Source organism: Zeugodacus cucurbitae, chromosome 3 (genome assembly GCF_028554725.1).
Source record: "Zeugodacus cucurbitae isolate PBARC_wt_2022May chromosome 3, idZeuCucr1.2, whole genome shotgun sequence".
Taxonomy (NCBI): domain Eukaryota; kingdom Metazoa; phylum Arthropoda; class Insecta; order Diptera; family Tephritidae; genus Zeugodacus; species Zeugodacus cucurbitae.
In genome coordinates, this window is record NC_071668.1 from 16,767,474 (window position 1) to 16,784,656 (window position 17,183).

A 17,183-nucleotide genomic window follows, 5' to 3' on the forward strand; every position below is an offset into this window, starting at 1 on the left:
GGGATTACATGGGTATACTGTGATAATTGGAGAGGGCACAATAGACCTTAGGTCGCAGTGCAATCCTCAATCTGTAATCTAATCTAATCTCCCTATCGCGAGAAAGAAGCAATGGAAACCCACTGAAGTGAGCTTCTTCCGTCTTCATCCAGTTCTTAGGATCAGGCAAGTTCTTCCCGCACTCAAAGAACTGTCAAACTCCATCTGCACATCGACAAACAAAGTCAAACTCCGGACTAAATAACTTTAATAAAAGAAATCTCGCTTAAAGTTCCATCAGCTAACTCGAATCTTCATTAACCTAAAAAGAAATCGTCTTAACTACAGTCTTACTATAAATAAATATGCCAAACTACAGCCGTTACTAACCAACATTCTGCTGTCAATTTAATGCCAAATTTATGCAATAAAAAAACTTTTGCAGTCCAAAAGTTACCGCTACGTAAAAAAGAAAAGGGTTAGGCCAGCAGCATACGTTAATATCAACCGACATTAGCATCATACTGCGGCCGTTTCCACCGCTCCAGTCGCTCCGCATTTCATTGCTATAATTTGCTTAACAGCGTAAAATCAGCGATCAAAGTGACAATTTCCATTAAATTTTCTAAATTCCTGCCAACAACAGAGTTTGCGAAAATACGCGAAATACGAGCAAACAGCAAATGACAGTCTATATTGACATATGAACGAGAAGTGTGGCATAAAGGGCTGCAGTGAAAAAAATGCCGTTACTAAGGGTTGTTGGTGGGGAGTGGGGGTTTTGAAAAGTTTGCGATAAGCGGCGAAAAAAAACCTCCAACTACAGCGTGGAAAATAAACTTAAAACGCCAGAAGAGCAACCGGTGAGGGGAGGAGGGTGTGTGTGTGCAATTGGAGGTACTCATATGTGTTGGCAAATGTATTCAAGTGTGGAGCCATGTGTGCCACTGTTTGTGTGCATTTGACACTGTCATGAAGTGACAAAGTTTGTATTTGTGAATTAATGGTTCGGAAATTCGTTTGTGAATGACCCCTTTTGCATACAGTACTATATACAGCCGACATAGGCCTATACTATATTTACATAGGAATTTACAGTGCATGTCCTGTAGGAAATTCGAATGATGGTGATCATACAATATTGAAATTCTGCATTCTTTTTATATGTTCCCCAAAGAATTAAATAAAGATTTGGATCACAACATCTTAGAACCAATTTGTAACCAAAATATATGTATAAAATGAACTACATACTAAAAAATTGATCCTTTCCAAAAAACTTGTCGAATATTGATCGCTTGTGAGATATATGAGGCAATTGTATTCCGTTTTTATCCCACTTCCAGCTTCACGGGAAATTTATACGACGAACATGAGGGTTATCAGTATGAACAAGGATCTGTAGACGTCAGCATATTGGATCTTAGACGCAGTCGAGTTCGTAAATGATGATTATCAGTATGAGAAAGGATGATATGACGTCAGCATATTGGATCTTAGACGCAGTCAAGTTCGTAAATGAGGGTTATCAGTATGAAGAAGGAGCTGTAGACTTCAGGACATTAGATCTTAGACGCAGTCAAGTTCGTAAATGAGGATTATCAGTATGAGAAAGGATGATATGTCGTCAGCATATTGGATCTTAGACGCAGTCAAGTTCGTAAATGAGGATTATCAGTATGAACAAGGAGCTGTAGACGTCAGCATATTGATTCTTAGTGGTAATATTTGCACTAGTTTTTATTTCATCTCGAGATTAAGTATTTTGTTTATTTACTTTCAAAGTGGTTTCTAAAAGCGAGACATGTGAAGCATGGTTCAGGGCCTGTCTATCTATTAACCTATTCAATTGACCCCTCTTTGGACCTTACCGCTGGTTATATCAATATTGTTAAAGAAATATTAAAGAATCAAATAATTTTTTCGTGTTTTCTGGTGGAATATATTGTCTTATCGAGGTTGTAAATATAACCTTAGTCCAGAGTTTCGTCAGTGTTAGACGTTTCATATACCCGGTCTAAGAGTTCAGTATTCGGTGGATATGGATTTAGAGATAATTTGAGATCTTTTGGTAGTTAAAAAATATTATGCTCGAAAACCGAAAGCCAAAGACCGAAGAAGCTAAAAATATTGAGTATAAATCGAAGAATACTAGAAATTAGTACTTTAAAAGGGCTAAAACATTATGAAAAAGACATCAAAAAAGTAATTTTAAAATTTCTTCCATGTCGACAAATACTACAAATTGAACCCAAGCTCCCATAGACAGTGAAGCACTACCCTTTAGTCTTAGGAGGTCTTGAGATATGGTATATAACACTCTGGATTATGGATTGAGGTCCACAGTATTTCGGGATAGTAATTTAGCCCTAGAATCCTACTTATGGTCACGAAATCGGCGATATACATACATATATTCAAACTTCCATTGTAAAAAATTGTATTACTTTGCTGAAATTAATTACCCAAAAATTTCCTACAAGGTTTGTATGTATTGCATATCTAATGTAAACAACAAAACTACTTGTTGTTGTTATTGTTTTTGCCATCGCATAGCTGACGTAATGTGCGGAGGCGCGTTAACATTTCCGTGAAAGCATGTGTCTAAGTGAAAAATGTATGCATATGAAGAGGGCGGAGGAAAGGAAGACGCGTCTGCTTGGCTTCACCTGTGTCAATCACAATTCAAAATGTGTAGTCGGCTTTTAGGGGTTACTTTCGAGCTATACCAATACCAACTGGACGAAAGCATTTGATTTGTTTTGCATTTTTTTGCGTTTGCCAGTTACGTCACAACTGAGTTGGACGAGTGATGTATGCGCAATGATATGATAGCACAATTTTGCTAGATAAACTAGTGTTGTTGTTATTACTCTTGTGCGCTTGGTTACTTTAGCTTTAGCTTTAGCCGTTCTTTAGCACTTTTGAAGTGCTGCTGCTCACATGTAACATTTTCAAGTAGAACTTTTTGAATATTCTTCTGCGTTTTTTAGTAGCTTTCGCCTTACTAACACGCTGCCTTCGGTTGTACCGTTATATATAATATAGTCTGTTTGTCTGTGTGTGTGTCTCGGTGTGCATATATTGGCCTGTCTGTCCATTTCAAAGGCATCAAAGTCAATTTATCAGCATGGCTAGCTGACTTCAGGTCAGATTGTACGCTTGAAAACGCGTCAAAACCGCTAGTCACTTGCCATATATCTCTGATACAAATACATAGATACACGTAACTGCATATAATATTATAGCATATACATACATATGTACATCTATGGACATACCATCGTCGTATTTGCTTTATTTATCGCATTTGGCCGCATCTGCAAATGTAAATGCTTGCAAAATTTAAAAAGAAATTTCGACAACAACAACAAAAACAACAACGAAATTTCGTAATTTATTTGTGCAGCTGAAATGGCTCAGAAAGTGTGGCGGCGGGCGGCGAGTGGGGGCCACGTTGGCAGTGTGTCAGTGCTGATGGCTCACAAGCGCACACAAATCTACAAATATATTCTTTATAGCCAGTATTCTTCCTGTTTGTATGTTTACTGGCTTGTGCATTTCTGCTGCTTTGTTTTTACAATCGAGGCTTACAACCTGCTCGCATGTTTGTTTGTTTTTGTATGTTCCTTCAAGTGTATGTGTCTGAGTGCGTGTGGTCGTTACAGCACATGTTGCAACTTCGACAAGTTCATCATTCGGCAACAAATTGATTTTTATTGGTATTCTGTGTGGCATGAGACGAGCTCACAAGCATACATATTTGAAGAGAGGTAAGAGAGAGAGAGTTGCTGAAAGAATTTAATCGCCTTAAAAGTTGAGTGACGCAACGAATTGACGTGCCATTTAAAGGCAGGCTCGAATTTGAAATTAAATTAAGTAAAATGTATGAATATATATGTATATAGCCATTGTTAGATTTTTTTGTTTTGGAAATTTTTGGATGAAATGTTTATATGGAACCTTAAAACGGTTCGAATTTAGTATTGAACAACTTCTATGTATAAACTACCGTAGAATTGACCCTCAGGAATCCTTATTAGGGTAATGGAAGAAGTAATTAGAAAGAAAGAGAACACAGTTCAATGGGCCTAATCATTGAATCCGTTTCGATAGAAAAAGTTGAAATTATTGAAAACGTATCGAAAATAAAACTTCACAATAGCTAAACGGTGTAGCGGTCTAAGACAAAACTAGATGGAAGAAGTTGTGAAAAAATTAAATAAATAAAAATATAAAAAATTTCAAAAATACATAACACATATCTGGTGTTATACTGTCCCTCCATAAACATTTTCGATAAAAAATCCGTATCGCATCCAAATTGAATTCGCTGCGGAATCAATGATTAGGCCCAATATGTATTGCATATAAGAAAGCATCCTGTACTGGGATCTAGCAGATCCCTGGGTATAATGGAAGTGAGAAAATATATTATAATATGGCTAAAGTGGGGCTATTAAAAATTGGGTGCTGGAATGATTTTCTTTCGGTTTTATTGGTTCTGCCACTAATCGCGTAAAAAAAATGGCGTAAAAATGGTTAGTTTTCCAATATTAACTGACGAATTGGTTCCGAATATAAAAAATATCGCGTATAACAAAATATACGCGCAAAAAAATATTCAAAAACAATACAATAAGTTTAAAATTTCAGACTTATGATTTATTCATTCATAACAAAATAAAAGATACAAAACAAAAACCATATATAAAAGAGAAGAAAATAGAAAATAGGTAGATTTATTGAAAAAACCGTTTAATGCTGTTTAATCACTGTCATTATCCGTAGTGGAAATTATTCTTAGCCGCTTGTTTTGATGGCCGGAACTGATATTACTAGAATTTGTATCAGAATCAATAGTAAGAAGGATTGATGCTCTGATTGACTTAGCATCTCGACTGAGTTTGCACCATAAATTCAGTTAATTTTGTTTGAATGCTTCTTTTGGAGCCAATAAATTCCGATGTTATGATGTTAATCGATTAAAAATACGTGGAGCTTTTTGTTTTATTGTTGTAGTATCAACTGGGATTCGTTTCTGGTTGAGATCCTCAATCCAAATTTTTAATAAGTTTTCCATTTCTTAAATAAAAATATTTCCTGAGTATGAAGTTTTCATTGCATTTACATTTTTGCCGGAAACTACAGATTTTCTAATTGCATTTTCATTTTTTTATTGTTCGCACTGTAGATTCACTGAGTCCAAGCCTCTTTCCCACATTTGTTGGGCCAGCTCCCTGCTCTGGAGATAGCAAAAATTGAAATTCCTTATTAAAATTTTTTATTATTTTTATTACAAAATTATAGATATATTTTAAAGTCTTACCAAAACAACTGCACCGGCCGCTAACTAAATACATTATAACTAGATTTTCAATAATTGATACACATAGAATAAAATTTTTTTGTTGGGACTTCCCCGTATTATTATATTCAAAAATTATTACGCGTAAAAATATGTGAACAAGCAAAAAACGAAAAAAAGCAATCGCGTTAAAGTGAGAAATTCGCGTGAAAAAAAGGAATTTGCGCTGCAAAAATAACCGCGTTAAAGTGAAATAGCGTAAAAAGAGATCGCGTAAAAATAGGACTGAGTGTACTAACAAGCAAAAGAAGCTCTTTAGATCTAAACCGTAAGTGGTGACTGGAGCTCACACCCGGTCCTAATATGATACAATAATACAAGGGACCTTTCTTTCATTACAGTGGCTGGTGTCTTCGAAATTCCAAGCTGTTTCATTATTATCTTTGAGAATTGGTATGAAGAATGTTCAAATGTATAGATCTCGACGGATAGATCCTTAGAACTTTAAAGTTCTTTATTCAATTGTAAAATTTATAATTTCACCGGTTTTTATGAATTTGGCGCTTTTCGTATGTTAAAAGCTCACAGCTCGTTGCTTGTTCGTGAATACTTGGCCAAAAACCACACTGTAACGATGACCCAGTCTTCATATTTTCCTGACATGACTCTGTGTGACTTTTTCATATTTCCAAAAGCCAATGTTAAAGGGTCGTCGTTATACAAGCATTTGGTAAATCGCTGAAAGAGCCAAAGGCTATCCTAAAAATAGAGTTAAAGAAGTGTTTCGTCGATTGTTCGATAATATCGATTGGATACTATTTTAAAGATATTAAGGACGAATGAATAAAAAGCTTTCTCAAAAAACGAAAATTCCGAAAATTTTTTGAACACAACTCGTATATGTATTAATATAATCTCTACGAAGAGTACTCGCTTTCCGAATTGACATTTCTACATTAAAATCTTCGCTATTTTACTGAAATCAAATCTTCCTATAATACCTTAAGTTATAAAGTATTATTTAAAAAATCACATAAACCTCCTTCATATAATATTTCAACAGTTAATCCCGGCAAATATTATTAAATTTTCGATTTGTGCGCACTGCCTGAAGAATACAACGACTCGAGGTAGAAAAAAGCACCACGCACGTGCTAAAACTCATACGCATAGCCACTAATAGACCATATAAACGCTTTAGACGCATAATGGGCTTTCTTGGCTAACAAACTACAAACAAGAAAAACAACAACAATAACAAAAAACAAATATACACGTACACCCATTCAATTTAACGGCCGAACAGGTCACACTATGCATGACAGCGAGGTCAATGAACACGTGACCGAAATACACAAAAAACTGCTCGCAATAACGGTAACAAAAAAATGTATAACGAAATATCGGAAAGAATGCGAAAGTAAGTGTAAGAATAAATGGAAGACAATTTAGAAAGAACACATACGATATAAGAAGAATTCTCAACAAAAAGCTATTAGGCGTATTTAAATGTTGGTAATGTGGAAAAGTGATGTCGAGGAAGCATGGGAGGGGTTTAGGAGAGAAACAGCGGTCATTGCAGGTCACACTATAACTGAAAGAAAGAGAAACACAGGGAGAGCGCGCTTATAGAGGCTTTCTAATGCAAATGTTCGCTCGATGTTTTATGTGACATAACGGTATATGCCGAAGCATGTGTGAGTGTGAGCGCCTGTTGGCTAAGGTAATTTATTTAAGCCATGTCTTCGAAAGGCCATTTACTTGCAAGCGCGTTAACGCGTGCTCACAGCAGGCATGTGTTGGTGGCATGCCACACCAACAACCACACACACACATATTCACATCAAAAGCACGCATATCGACATATGTGTATATGTGTGTGTGTGCGCTCGTTGGCTTTGATGGCATTGCAAAACTTTTTCTTCCTACCGCAAATTCAGCTTTGGCGATTAAGGATAAATAGAGTTTCGTGATAAGAAAACGCAAATAGCCTAAAGGCGCACAAAACAACAACAACAACAACAACAACAAGCGCGTATTCACTACTGAAACAAAACCAAAAACAAAAGGAAATGCAAGTGGCAACGAAAAGCAAGGCAACCTAGAAGTGAGTAGACTAGCATAAAAGCGATTTTACTAAAAATCGCCTAAAGCCAGCAGACTTATAGGTTATGTCGAAGACGAAACAATAACAATAACGAAAAGAACATTAATAAAATTTTAGCAAAACAGCAATAAAGACACGCATTATCATATGCGGTAAATTGGCCTATGCGTCGACTAGAAAATGGCTGATTTTTGTACTGCAGTCTTATCAGCAGGCTATGAAGCGTTGAGGCGCTCCTTCGCTAGTGTAGATTCTCTGTTAAGCAGCAATGCGGACTAAAGCGACGTTCTAGCTTATATACCGCCAAGCAGCTGTCAGTTAGAGCATGAATGATGTTCATATATGTCAATTTGGAAAACGTGTGCAGCCTACATATGAGCATTAGAGTCGGGCATATTTGCAGGTGTTTGCCATTTTCATACTCGCTTGGTGAACCGAAGCATATGTTGCATGTTGTTTGCTATAATTTAAACTTTTATCACCATCTGGCCATGGTAGATATTTAATTAGAGTATTATATATAAGACTTTGTTAGAAATAAATCCATTATTTTTTTCCAATAGATGGCGGCTAAACATTTGAATAGCATTTATGGGCATGATGCTGCAATTTTAGCTTCATCGATACTGTTTCGCTATGCGGTATTCCGGTCAAAAACGTACCACGTCCACGTAATGTCCATCCGGAAGGTCTATTGTCCAAAATTGTTAATTTAATTGAAAATCGTCGAGTCCGACTGTCATGGAAGTACTTTTTCGATCACTCACGCTAAATATTGCACAAAAAACCTTTGAAACCATTTAAATAAGGCTCTATACAATAGAAAACTCGAATTAAGACAAAAATCATTCATGGACCGAATTTTCATCTGCGAATCGGTGCTGTATCGCGACAAAATCGATCCATTCCCGAAACGGATGGTTACTGGTGATGAATAATTAGGTCAGTTACGACAAGTCAAGCGAAAATGGCCGTGATCCAATCACAGTGAACTGGCGGAAATTATGGCCCAGCCAGGATTGACAGGTTAGAAAGGTTTTGATATGTGTTTGGTTAAATTGATAGGAGATCATGCTCATGAGCTGCTCCTCCATGGCCAAACTCTTAACTTGGACCTGTACTGTCAGCAATTGGGCCGCATGAAGGAAGCAGCCGACCAGAACCGCCCAGCCTCGATCCCTAGGAATGGGATTGTGTTCCGTCAGCACAACACAAAGCCAAACTTATCGACAGTGTCTTATGCGTAGCTTCTGAAGCTTGGTTGATATGTTTTTAATGCATCCACCTATTCATCCGGACGTGACACTGTCCTGTCTATAGCTAATGATTTGGCTGGTGAAAAATTAGCCTTAAGGAAAGTTTGTGAAAATCGACTGTTCCAATTTTATACCAATAAGGAACGAGGGCTCTATGAGGGTGGCATTATGAAATCACCTTTAAAATATGAACAAGCAATCAAGCAAAAAGTTGCAGAGTTTATCTATTTCGGATAATTTAAACTAACAATAAAACTATAACCTATAAGAATACTAACATTGAAACTAAACGACAAAATCTGGATGTAAATATTTCGATTTGGAAGGCTTACTCTGCTAAACACAGAAATTACTTTTTTACTTATGTTCCGATATCGCGAAAAAATGGGTTTGGTATAATACCAAGTCGAGTATACTAATAAAATACACAAGAGATAATTGTTTTTGGGATCCATGGATATAATGGAGGTGATTAGATTATAGAAAATTGGGATCACTAAGAACTAGGTGCTAATATGACTTCAACTGAGTTTTAAACAATAAAAATATGTATTTTAGAGAGCAAAGGAAGCCCTTTAGAACCACTATCATTAACGTTGGACTAGTAAGATGATAAATAAATATAAGTTTGATTGAAATATAGGAATCCAAAAGTAGAAAAAGAATTAAAAGTGAAATTAAACATGTGGTCTTTGCTTTTTGCAAACATATTGCTGATGTCTTCGGCTGCTTCAGATGATATTCAAGAATTGGTATGAAAACTGTATAAATGTTTAGATCTCCAAGAAAAACTCTTTTGAAAATATAAAATTTACTTTCTAACTTGCTTAGCAGGGTTGGATCGTCGCTTGTATTGGCGGAAGAGGCGAAGAGAAGAACTAAGCAATAGAATCGTCATGGTTTAGAGTGGCAACTTGTGGTCACTCAACATTTCGATTTAACTTTGCTTTAATTACGCGACTAACTCATAAATGCTCATTAGAGCTTTATAACGTTCTTTGGTCCAACTTCGCTGCAATATGATAATAATAGACTAGTTGGAGACTAAGTTCGTGAGTTCAATCTTTTTTATCTATATCGGAGGATTTTAACTATGCTATTGATTACTTTTTACTAGAGCTATTATTTACCTATACAGAGGCACTACTATTACTGAAATAAGGATTTTCGATCCAAGCTTAATTTCGAAAATGCTCCATATTAATTTATTCACCTTTAATAATGCAGTTATGGTGCTTTTTAGGACATACATATTTCATATTTTTCAAACAACAATAAATTTTATTTCATTTTTAATTATCAAACGACGAATTTAATAGATTTGTACGTGCAACAAATGCTAACTGCAGAGAAATTTCAATGAAATGTTATGAATTTTGAATGAAGAAAATAAATTACAATACTATTAGGGAAGTTATTGCGTTGGGAAATTTTGAGCAACAACAAAGTCAGGGGGTTATGGGAGTGAATATATGTGTGTACAGTTTAAAGTTCTAACGTTTTTCATTAAAAATGCATAAAATGTGCAGCATATTTTGCGGCACTTAAAAATAAGTGAGCACCAAACCTATACAATAACAACCAACAACAGTTAGTAAGAGCGACAGGGCAATTGGCAACACAAATGTCAGGCAGCCCACCACAGCAGCGCTCTCCAACGCACCAGTTGAAGTATTAAAAAAGTCGTAAAATTTAAAATTCATAATTTCATAAAAATGCCATCAAAAATGGAGCAAAAATAAAGCCAACAAAAACAACACACGACTTTATGGCATTCATTAAAAACGAGGATGAAGGGTGGGGGTAGAGCACTTGAAACACAATTGGAGCACAACGCAGGGTTGTGTTTTTTGCTGTTACCACTACTTCGCAGTGGCACTGTTGGCGTGCAGCGGCGTAGAAATAATTTAATTTTATTTGTAAATTAAATTTATGAGTGTACTTATTTTTGTACGTTCATACGTGTGTATGTATATATTTATATGAATAATTTGACGAAATGCAACATAAACAAAAACAATGGTAATAGCAACAATAAAATATAAGCGAGGAGAAAAACATGATTTTAACAGTGAGGAAGAGAAGAAAGGAGCAACAGCAGGCCAGTGAAGGCAGTGAATTAAATATCAAGCAATAAGTGAAAGAAGAAATTTAATATTATTGGTGTTGTTGTTGTAGACATGTGTATCACCGCTGCAGCGGAGGGAAACATGGGAAACATTTTATGACAAATATAGTATGTATTAAAAACAATAACCTTTATAACAAATGCTAGCAAATTTGAGCGCCTGGGAGTTGGGAGCGGTAGAATTGAGAAGCGTGGAGTGAAGTAGAGTGAGAGTAGAAAGCCAAGTGAGTAGTTGTAGCTTATTATATGGGCGCATAAAAACACCAATTCTCATGTTGAAATAAATTTAACAATGAAAATTTGCCATACGCTCTATATGAGCGAATAAATCAACACATCTGCCACGATAGTAAAATGCGCAGCAAATATGAAATTCATTCATTTGTTTGTTTGTTGCACATTCTCGGCTTACCCGCTCACTTATTGTTTATAGCATATTATGTGGCGCAGTGGCTTTATTTGTGGAGCCAATGTTATCAGCGTAAATTTGTTTTAGAAAATGTACCCTGAAGGAATCGTGAAAAAGATTCGCTGGAACTGGAGCCGTTTGCTATAGTTTGGAGTTTAATTAGTCGACGAAAGAGAAACTAATTAAGTCTCTAGCACTTTTAGATTATACAATAAAACAAAATATATATTTTTGAGATTAACTAATTGGATCTCATTAAATTATAAAAGAGTTGTAAAGATATCGAAACAAAACTTGGTACAAAAAGTGGATAACTGCCAAAGGATATACTTCCCTTAAGAAACTATACCAGTGTGACACTTTCAAAACACGATTTTTTGCTTATTCGATAGTTTAACTTTCAAAAATATTCTCTGAAATCGGCAATGTCGTATCATGAATAATTTTTGAATGGCAGCATTCTAAGAGGCGACCGCTCGCAGTTATAAATCTCCATAGTTGAAACTTTAAACGAGTTTTTCTCGACATTTCAAAATTGCTCACATCGTACCTTAACGAAAAATTGATCGATCGACTTTAAAAACTGAGTATTATTCAATATATTTACTATGCAATGACCTAAATGGCATTCTGCATTAAAAAACTACCTTTTTTTACCCAAAAAATTATACTTTTTTCAGAATTAATTTTGTTAATTTTTGATCTTTTTTAAAAATCGTAGGTCATTGTATAGGAAATATCTTCAACTTTAATAACCTTTTTGAATTTATTTGTTTCAGCCAATCATTCGGCCGGAATCATGTCAGTAATCGTTCGATCGACTACTTTCTTCTAAGAAAATTCACTAAAATTGCCTAATTTTTCATGGGTTACACTGATATAGCCCCTTAAACATTGTATACACCCCACAAATAGAAAAGAAAGCTCCATCAAGCTTCCCTAAGTTATCATATTTAACTATTTTTTACAAATTTGCGAATTTGTTTATAGTATAACTAAATTTTCAATCTTCTTGAGGGTTCCCTGTAGGGTATATTCAGATAAAAAACCATATGTTCATACTATAGCCCTCATATAATTATACAAAAACACTTCTCGTCCATGAATATGAATATAATAAAATGCCTATTTGTAGCAGGAAATGTTATAAATGCTTTTATCAACCTTCATTTCGAGGACAATTAATATTTTACTGCGCCGCAAAATTGTAAATCACAAATTCTATACTGTTTCAAAACACGAAAGCAACTTGAGGACCACCAACACGTTTAAGAAATTTTTCAATATTATTTTTTTTTTCAAACAAAAATTTTAAATTATTTACTTATTATTTATTTTTAAAAATTTTCGGTTCCAAACTGCTTTATATCCAAAATATATATTTTTTAAAAATTTGCGTACAGATACCCTTGGCTTATCATAATTATTTCATTCAAACATTCAAAATATGAAGAAAATTAAGGTCTACAAGAAATAGTGATAAGATATTTCACAAATTTCTTACACAATGACAACTTGTTGAAAGAATGCTTGCCACGTATGTAAGTATGTTCATATATTAGTAAATTAGCATAGAAATTATGTGTTAGTTATGCTGCTTGTGGCACATAGCTACCTTATCACGCATATGCGAGTATTTACATAAGCGGCAAGTATACTTAATTACAGACTTTGTTAATACATTTTTTCATACTTTACTCCGCTGCAGCTTAATTTAATTGCCATTTTGTGCGCAAAGCTCATATAAAACTGAATTAATTAGAGAGTTTGAGCGCAAGATATTATTAAGTTGAGACTGGCTAGCACAATAAAAATTAATAAGTGTGGTTATTTGCTGGTGACACGAAATGTTGTATAAACATTTGTGGAAAAATTCGACACATTCCTTTAAAAATATTTCTTAAAGTAGACATGGAGTTATGTTACTTTATTTTTTTATTTTTATTATATTTTTATTTTCGTATTTAGAATAATAAAATTATAGAAAAAAATTATAGAATAATAAATATTTAAATTATGATTTTAGTATTTTTTTTTTTTGTAAAACAATTTCGGCTATTTTTATTTGATTTTAGTTCCTGGTAAAATTTTTTACCATTTTTTATATAAAATTATTTAAAAGCTCATAATTTATGTTAAAAGTATCAAAAAATAATTATTTATTGCTAGCGATACTCAAATATGCGTTCACGTGAATGACAATTAAACATTTTAGCCACAGGCTAAACTTTCTTTGTTTTTATGTAATATCAAAAGAACTTTTTATAAAAATTAAAAAATAACATATTTATACACAGAGTTATAAAAATTAATAATAGCAAAACATGTTAAAACACTTTTATTTGATTTATTTATTTATTGATATATTTACATATAATATATTTATAGAATAAGTGCAATTAAGGCAAAACAATTGTAATTGCATGCATTTATGTTTATATAAATAGTAATGTTTAACAATATAAATTTTTAGTAATTAAAAATTTCCTTTTTACAATCAAAATAACTTACCATTCAACAATTATAACAGCTTCCGTTTCGCTATGTGCGCAACAGGATCAAACTTGTCTGATTTTGTAGTTAAATTCACCAACTCAATTGGTTTCATAGTGAATAGATAAATTAATAAAGTTTATTACTTGAATTTAAAAAGTTTATGACTTAAATTTATAAAGTTTTTTTTTTACTTAAATTAATGAAGTTTATATCTTGAATTTATAAAGTTTATTCTTTAAACTTCATTGTAACTATTTACGAACTTGACCGAACCGCACCGATAAGTATTAAACGCGATAAAGCAATGCAAAAGCAAGAATTAACGTCCATTTTAAATATTCATACATTTTGTGCAGCAACGAAAACGATCAAAAACGAACGAACGAACACCGAGCCTAGCCAAATTGGTGCCGCTGCACTTGCTTGTCTCTGCGTACGAATTCCAATGGGCTTTTCGGCAGCTAATCGGCTTTTTATATTAGCACAAATTACTTTAAATCTGTAGAAATTTTTATTTACTTGCACTTTATACAATTTAAATTGTTTATACTTCAGTTTTTGGTTAATATATTCACTTTAAACTATTACTATTATGTGCCGCTGCACTCGCTTGTCTCTGCCTACCAACAAATTCCAATTGGCTTTGAGGCAACTAATCGGCTTTTATATTAGCACTTATTTATTTAAACCATGAGAAATGTTTATTTACTTGCACTTGACACATTTTATATTGTTTATACTTTAGTCTTTTATTAATAAATTCACTTTAAACTTTTGCTTTTGCAGTTACTTCACTTTTCGTACAGAAATTACCGGGAGACTTTGCGCTACTGCCTTTTCCTGCGCGTTGAACTTTACTTCTGACATTTCAATGCAGGGATGCCAGATGCGCATGATTTAATGAGTTTAATTTTTATTTTAGAATGTTGATAGTAATTTAATTATGTTATTATATGATTTTTATATAGTAATATATAAATTATTTATATGCAAATTGTTGTTATTGAAATATATAATGTAAGAGTGCAAAGTGAATTCGAAAAAAGAAATGGATGAAATTTTTTAAATCGCCAACAGTCTGTTGATAAATGTAAACAAATCTGCATTCACTTGACATATTTAAGTATATAAGGGATAACTCCTTTCTTTATTTATTGTTATGTATACATTTTTAATTAAAATCAATGAAATTTAAGCACTTTATGGAATAATTTGCTATTATTAATTTGATTTTTAGTACATACATTTCATGAATTCAGTAAGAACTTTTTTATATAGAATTTGGAACCTTCTAAAATATTTTTTCTTTATTATTCTTAATCAGTAAATAATATCAGTAATAATAGTAATACTATTTTAATATATTTTATAATTGACATGATTAACTTCTTAATTTTTTCGTATTTCTGGCAACACTTGCAATTTGTGGAAATGACAGGAAAAGGAATTCAGCAATAAAGCGGAAAGTTAACAAGGAAACGGAACTGAATAATTATTGTAACAAGCTTTGTTATAATAAATCTAATATAGATATATATAAATATATATCTTTAAATAAATATGCAGAATTATAGTAATAAATTTAAGCAAAAAAGGAACAATTTAAAAAACTAGCTAATCACCGTAAGATGTCGTAAGGGCATCATTGAATCAGTGATGGACAAAATTTATTTTTTGTACCTGAATTTTTGTGTAATTAGAAAATATTAGGTTATTAAATTAGATGTTAATTATAATATATTAGTAAATATATGAAAGTTACATATATAGTTTAATTGTTTTTTATAATTTTTTTAATATTATAGTAAATTTTTTGTTAAGTTGGAGTAGAGAAACATTAAAATAATTTTTATTTTTTATGTGAAACAATAATATCAGAAGCTATACCCATGTCTGAATATTAAAATATTTTTACTTGCATTTAAATGGTTCTAAATTCGTTAGATCGTATCGCTTATGGCCATGTTTTTATAAATAGGTTGGGTTGTAAAGATTCATACTTTAACACTAAGTGTAGATAATATAAAAATGTAATTTTTTTCTAAACGAATTTCAAATTATATAATATAAATTATATTCTCAATACTTACTAAGTAAAACTAAGAAATATCATATCTTAAATTCAAAAGAGAGAATTAATTAGTATATAGAGGAAATATAATGTATATTTTAACATTTTTAGAATAACAAAAATTATTTTCTTTATTTATTATAGTTTTTTTATTAAATACAATATTTATTGTTATTAATTCAAACCCTTTAACATAATTATTTCTTTATTTTAGGTACTCTTTACCTCACTTAGGTACAATTTTACCTGTAATCACAAAAATTCAATAATGTCCCAACACTGTTGCGTATGCGAATGATGTAAAATTGCAAAGACAAAAGAAATTTGACTTATTAGCACCCTTCTGCTTTTGCTTCATCAAAGTAAAATCAAAACTTCGCTCGCTTGCTGCTGTCGATGTGTGTCAAATATTTTGTGTGGGTGTGTGTCGCTACTACTTCGCCTCATTTCGTTTTGTGCTGTAATTTTGCGATGTTGGGCTTCGCTTGCTGCAATAAAGAATTGTAAAATAAGAATTGCGAATTGCAAATTGCTTGGAATTTTTGTTTTAAACAAAGTAATTGAAAAAGTATTATGTTAAAGATTAGTGCGTTTGTTTAAAAGTATTTTTATGGAGTAATTGCCGATTGTGTGGAATGAATGAATGAAACTACGAACTGTATTAATGTTGCCGAGGGACACGGATGTACATACATACATACATATATGTACATACATATATGTAAAATAAATTGAAGAGAGATGCAACCAAAAGAAATTGCTGGTAAGTGCTGACCATTTAAATTCAAGTTTGTACTTTTGTAAACGTTTATTAATACTTAATTGGTAAAGTTTTTATTGCATGATTGTAAAATAAACGGAGTTAAATTATAGAAAAAAATTTAATGTTTTGTGAATGTGCTTAATATTGCCATATTTAATATATTTAGAAATACGAATATACATGTATATATGTATGTGAAGACTTCAGCTTTTAAATTAAATTAGAAGAATGAGGTCTGCCATTTAAATTACAAATTAAACAGCTTCAATTAATTTTTAAAAGAACATTAGTTATTTGATTGAATGTACAAATATCTACAAGATATTGGATAGGTGAAATATTTAATAGAAAACGACATACCGCGTTTTTGAATCATTTACCAATTAAGTTTTATTATATTAATATAAATACATTTTTTAAATATGTATATTTGCATGAATTCTTACAACTTTAAAGTTAGAATTTAGAAAAATATTTTGCATGTTGATATTAAGAAAATTTTTAATATTTTTTAAAATTTAATGGGTTTTTATGCCTTTGCTTTATAGGTACATAAGGTTTTATATTATTATATTTAGTTTTATATGTACATCGTTTAGATATTGCCAATTACCGGTTTCTTGCCTAGACGTTGAAAAGTTTTTAAGAGTGAATTTTATATGATTC